Source organism: Chenopodium album, chromosome 16 (assembly GCF_948465745.1).
Source record: "Chenopodium album chromosome 16, dcCheAlbu1.1, whole genome shotgun sequence".
Classification (NCBI taxonomy): Eukaryota; Viridiplantae; Streptophyta; class Magnoliopsida; order Caryophyllales; family Amaranthaceae; genus Chenopodium; species Chenopodium album.
In genome coordinates, this window is record NC_137849.1 from 4831526 (window position 1) to 4838199 (window position 6674).

The 6674-nt window shown below is 32.2% G+C and overlaps 1 long non-coding RNA gene across 1 annotated transcript; it reads right to left on the minus strand.

The window, feature by feature from the left end:
- Positions 1–803: 803 nt before the first annotated feature.
- LOC145584737 (uncharacterized) lies at positions 804–4964 on the minus strand. Its single transcript, XR_014100403.1, has 5 exons — positions 4833–4964; positions 3602–3701; positions 3190–3276; positions 2804–2885; positions 804–974 (listed from the first exon to the last, which is right to left on the minus strand). It is a non-coding gene; the product is annotated as an uncharacterized LOC145584737 (long non-coding RNA).
- Between the last annotated feature and the right edge of the window lie 1710 nt (positions 4965–6674).

Genomic DNA, 6674 nt, shown 5'->3' on the forward strand with positions numbered 1-6674 from the left:
TCTTCCACCAACCTCACTACCTCCATATTTTATTACTTTCTCCAATTTCTCCTAAAACTCCGCGCATGGAGAAATGGAGCAAGTATTTCAAAACGGAGGGAGTAGTATTTAAAAACACAAACCATCATCCCTAAAATGCCACATGTAAATTTTATTTTTCCCCAATGCCATATGTACTAGTAGAAAAAATGTTATTTGTAACTGGCGAAATTGACTTTTTGTAACTGGCATTGTTGGTTGCGAATGCTACCGTTACAATTAGTGAAAATTATTCGTAACCAGCTAATGTGAGTTACAAATAATGTACTATTCGTAACTGACTTAACCCAACGCCAGTTACAAAAAGTTTATTTTCCAAGTTAGAAAACATACTATTCGTAACTAACATTAACTTACGTCGGTTACAATTAGGTTATTATTAGTAACTCGCAAATCTAAACGCCGGTTACGAATATATTTTTTTATTTTTTTTAAAAAAAAAGACTATTAGTAACTAGCATTAGATTACGCCAATTACTAATAAATAAATATTTTTTTAAAAAAATATTTGTTTCGAATACAAGAATGGTAGTATATCCTACCAAACGACCCATCGTCAAATGGGTTACAACCTGTTACAATTCTATCAACAAAACACGTATTCCGAATACTTCCATATACTTAAATTCACCCACAACATACAATACAAACACTCCAAATAATTCCACACAACTTGAATTATTAAAACTTGAATAAAAAAAAATCATTGATTTATAATTTAGAAATGTAATAGCAATAACCAAAAGGCTAAATAAAAGTAGATATATAGAAATGTATTATATTATTTTATTAAGCTAAATGCGATTAATCATAATATCGATTAATAAAATAACTAGTCTTTCAACAAAAAAATTAAGCCTAAATAACTTAGCCCATTGCTCTCGAATCTCATCCAATTCAACATCGTTGTAGGCTGCAAGTCTTGCCAAATACTCCTGCAAATATGAAAAAAAAAATACGTGTCTATTATATATACTTTATAAAAATTAAACATCAACCAAAACTCGTATAAAGCATTTTAGCTTGCAACACTACTAGAAATGAGCCAAATACCGATGGTCAAAAACCATCGATAATTGTCTAAAATACCATCGGTATTCCATTTACCGATGGCTGCCATCGGTATTTGGCCATCGGATAGCTATTCATCGGAAAAATCGACAACACCGATGGAAAAGCCATCGGTAAACTTGATACCGATGGTTTTACCGATGGCAACAACCCATCGAAATTTTTTAAATACCGATGGCAAAAACCATCGGTGGTTTTTACCGATGGTCAAAAGCCATCGGTATTTTTCGATTATCGATGGCTAAGGCCATCGGTAAATTTTTTACAAAAAATAAAAAAAAATTAAACCCCTACCCCACTCGACTCCCCCCTGCCCTACTGCCTACATCCCCGACCACCCAGAACCACCACCACCGCAACCCATCGTAAACCACTCCAACCCACCACCACCGTAACACATCGTAAACCACTCCAACCCACCACCACCGCAACCCAACCGTAAACCACAAGAACCCAACACCAGTACACCACCTACCACCACCGCAACATAACCCTAAACCACAAGAACCCAGCACCACCTACCGCCACCACCATAATTCCACTCAACACCACCTATCACCACTCGAAAAACCCCAAAAAATCAACACACAAAAATCAACCACCAAAAATCATCAAAAAATCAAACATAAACGAAAATTAAAGTAAAAAACGAACATACAAAATTAAACAACCTATACTACGAAAATGTAAGAAATTTAATTAAACAAATCAACCCAAAAAAAAAACGAAATACAACCACAATAATCAATACTAAAAAGACCCACGAAATAAACCCACAAAACATCAATGAAAATCAACGTACCTTCAATTATTGCATCTGAATTTAGGTTTTAATGGTCAAATTCAACCATGAAAACTCCAAATCTGGAATTTTCATGGTCGAATTCGACCAAAAACAACATAAACTTCGAAAACTTCGAAAACTTCATTCGCAAACTTGTTTTTTCTACAAAAACAAACTTATTTCGATGCTAGAAGAGAGAAGGAGAGGAGAAACATGAGAGGAGAGAGAAAGAGAGGAGAGAGAGACAGGAACAGAAAGAGGAGAGGAGAAACAAGAGAGGAGGGAGAAGGAGAAACGTGAGGATGAGAAGGAGAGAGAAGAGAAGAGAGGACGTGGCGGGTGAGGGAGATAGAAAACTAAAGTGGGCTATTAGGGTTTGGGAGTAAAAAACCCGGATTATTTATGTTTTTTAAAACTTTTTTAAGTAAAATACCGATGGCTACATAAAATATCGATGGAAAAAAGCCATTGGTATTTATTTTACCGATGGAAAAAAGCCATCGGTAAAAAAGTAATATTTTACCGATGGAAGAAAGCCATCGGAAAAATTATACCGATGGTTATGCCATCGGTATTTCTAAAAATACCGATGGCTTGAAAAAACCATCGGTAAATTATTTTTTTACCGATGGCTTTTACTGGCCATCGGTATTTCCCATCGGTAAATGAGCTTATTCTAGTAGTGCAACGAAGAGGTAAATTCATCACTAACCTCTTTCAAATTACCCTTGCAATCGCTATGGAAAGATACTATCTCATACATATATCTCATTACATAATAAGCACATTCGGTACCACCACATTGTTGAGCACACTAATTTAATTCAAATAAACATTGTACAATTATTTAATAAATTAAATAATACTTTCATTACTAACAGAACGAAAAATCAAGAATTATACGCTTACCTCCATTCTTATGTGTAGTAACTGTGGCTTACTCATTTTGAAAGCATTTCCTTTGAGCTGTGACCTATATACATTGTAACGTCTAAAAAAAAATCATAAAAAGCATCAGATTAGACGAATGAAAAATAACTTTTAATTACATGCATATGAGTATGTAGTCTATTTAACTAGGAATGTTGTGTTTTATTTTGGACAACTTTGAGTTTTGAGCGTTCGGAGGTGATTGAATAACAGAATCAAACTCATACACAAGACTCATACGCAAATCAATCACATAGAGTACCCAATGGTTCCTACATTATTTCAAGAAACTTGTTTGTATTAATCACATAATTGAAAAAATAATTATGAAAAAAGTAAGGGTTTCAAGGATCATTAGTACATACTCTTCCATATATGGAGCCAAAATGAATTTGCATTGTAAAACCACTAATTCGAAAGTACATCCCCCTTTTTTTATGATTCACTCTGCCCTACAAGAAAAAGAAAGAAAAATAAAAAAATAAAGGTGGTATAAATGACAAAAGCAAGAGACCACCAACCTTAAAGACAAAAGGAGCAGAAAAAATTAAAGAAAAGAACAATAAATTATAAGTTTCATTTGTTATCTTTTGTTATGAACAATGAAATCAACTTGACTATATGTTTCATACAGGTGACATTTATTTTAGCTTAGATCAGAAATACTTATCAGTAGAGCACATAGAAAGAAAAAACATATATACCAGTTCCTTCCTTAAACAACTAAGGTGCAATTTTAAAAAACAAAGATGATATGAACTAAGAAGAATTAACTACCCCGCTTTGTGGCACATTAAGTATGTTGGATGCAAATAAAAAGATATCAGGAGCAGGCTTTAGATTCTCAAATGCATCTGCTCACACAATAGCATCAAACCTGGTATAGAACAAAGTCATTCAAAATCAATTTTGATTATTTCAAAGAATTTAGATTTTGCTATGATCATATTCAATTTCCACCCCACCCCCTCCAAAATAAAGGGCATAGAGTTTAAGCATATATTAGGAGCAAACAATCAGTTTCATATACACTTTATCCTTTCAGATAAGAACATATCTCAAAAAATGGAAGCCTAAGGGTAAAGCCTTGTAGTTCTAAAAAAAAATAGAATTAAAAAAAATACATATCTCACAAATTTCCACTTCTTGCTTGTTGTATTTATCATTAAGTTCTAAAAAAATAGAACTAAACCAAGCAATGTTTTAAGCAATATAGCATATAACTTAAAAGGATTACCAAAAAATTCAAGCAGTAATATAGTAATTGTTAATAACAACAAAAGCTATAAATATGCATAAAATAAATAACTAAATTCATAAAAAGGTTCGTATCACCGAATCATTCTATATTAGTTCCCATGTTTAGGCTCACTACAATTTTTTAATATGCTTTTAAGCATGACAAACAAATCATGGATTAACAACAATAATATACATACTATAAGTCTACACCAATGATGACAGTTAAATAAATGCTATATTTCCTATGCATAAAGCCATAAAGTACAAAACTGAAATGTTATAGAGTACTAATATGAAAATGAAAATATTGTAGAAATTCTACTATAGCTATAAAATTGCAGAATTTTGACACAACCCCCCCCCCCCCCCCCCCCCAAAAAAAAAAAAAAAAAAAAATTGCAAAATTAAATTTCGACATCAAAAGCCCAAAAAATGCAGAATTTCAACAACTAACAACTATAAATCGCTGAATTTTGATTATTAAACTCATAAATATGCAGAATTTCGACATTAAAAGCCCAAATATATGCATAATTTCGATTTCTACCAAAAAGAAAATTGCATACTTTCGACAACAATTATAAATTGCGAGATTTCGACTGCTAAACCCCAAAAAAACTGTAGAATTTCATCAAAAAAAGGCCTAAAATTCCAGAATTTCGACATAAAAATACCCCAATTTCAACAAGCATGAACCCTATTCCCCATATTTCATAATTTGCAACAACGAATTCACTCCAGGCAAAAGAAATTGAAGTACACTAACCTTTTAATCAAGCAATTGCACGATCCATAACTTTGCTTGAATTGCGTTCAAAAATTGCTTCAACTTCCTGTTCTTCAAAATAGGTGTTAGTGTTCTACTGTACGAATGTTTTTTTTTTATTCAAAGGAGGTACAAATCGTTCTACTGTACGTATGTGTTCAATGGCATCAACTATAATCCCCGAGGGCATTATTGTCTTTTGTCACTAACGGAAAGTTAACGGTGTTAGTAATAAGGGTGTCTAGTATATAATTCTATTTGTCAAAGATACACGGTTCATTCAAAATTTTACAAGGGTACGCGGTGCATTTTTTTAAAATGTTAGGGGTACACGGAACAATTTCCCTAAAAATTAAACACTTGTAAAAAAAAAATTAAATAAAATTAATAGGAAGTAGAAATTTAATATTTGTTGCTTCAAAAAAAAACCTTAATATTTGTAACTGGCGTTTATAAGCTAGTTACAAACTTTTTGGTCTTGGTTTTTTTTGACTTATTATTTGTAACTGGCGTTTGTAACTTGGTCAAAGTTTCTTTGACTTAATATTTGTAACTAGCGTTTGTAAGCTAGTTACAAGCTTTTTAGTCAAAGTTTCTTTGACTTTAATATTTATAACTGACATTTATTTAATCAGTTATTAATAAAACTTTAAACAATGATAAACCACATATTAGTAACTGACATTTACTACGCTGGTCACTAATGTCATGAAATTTGTAACTGACATTATCTTAGTCGGCTACTATTGATGTTTTCGTAACTAACATAACATACGCCAGTTACTAATAGGGCGTTACAAATAGCATTTTTTCTACTAACCTCATTTAATTTTTTTTTAATCCCCTTTCTCATATTAAAACAAAAAAAAGCTTTCATTCAATACATTTATGAATGTTGTTTGGTTCACTTTCCCCCAACTTAATTTCTTCTACAATTACATTTAATTTTCACCTCTTCTTCTCCTTTAAAAACTATTCATTTTTCAATATACATATATTAAAAAATAATTATTTATATTGTATACCTATAAAGTATAAACAAAAGGCTAATTTTAACTTATTAGGCATAACGATTTACTCGTACCATGACTCAAATTTAAACTATATCCAACTTAAATAAACCTGACCCAATTGCCAAATCGACATCGAATCGGGCAAATAATAAAGTTGGTATAAACCATCGTACACATTACACGTTCACCATGTTAAAAGAAGCCACATCCTCAATATCAAATGTTGTAGTTTTCCTACATTTTGGCTCTCCTCCTTCGTTGCTCTTCTTTCCTTATTAGGGCGTATTCAGCAATATATAGCTGTGATGGTAGCTGTAGTTGTGGAGGTAGTTGTTAGCTGTGTAAGTAGTTGCTAGCTGTCAACAAGCTGTTAGCTGTGAAGATAAATAATTTAGATATGAGTGTTCGGTAAAGTAGCGGTTGACTAGCTGTTACATATAAAAATCAATATTTTATTTTTAAAACTATAGAATAAATTTTGAACAACTACCTCAAAAGCTACCTCTAATTTCAAAAGCTAATATTTCTAACTTTTCATAAAAGCTACATCCACCGCTAAAAACTACCCTAACCACTACTTTGCCAAACACTCACATTTTGTGTTAACTAGTGGTTTGACTTGGTCAAACCACTAAAAGCTACCTAAAACCTACTCAAAAGCTAGCGCCGAACACGCCCTTAGTGGAGTCACAAATTCTGATGAATTCTCAACAACCAATTACGAATTGAACAAAGGAGGAGAGAGAAAATGATCAGACGAATTTCACAATTTTCCAAAATCTTCTCACATGCATCTGTTCGTCATCATCATCAATTTTGACACAAATTC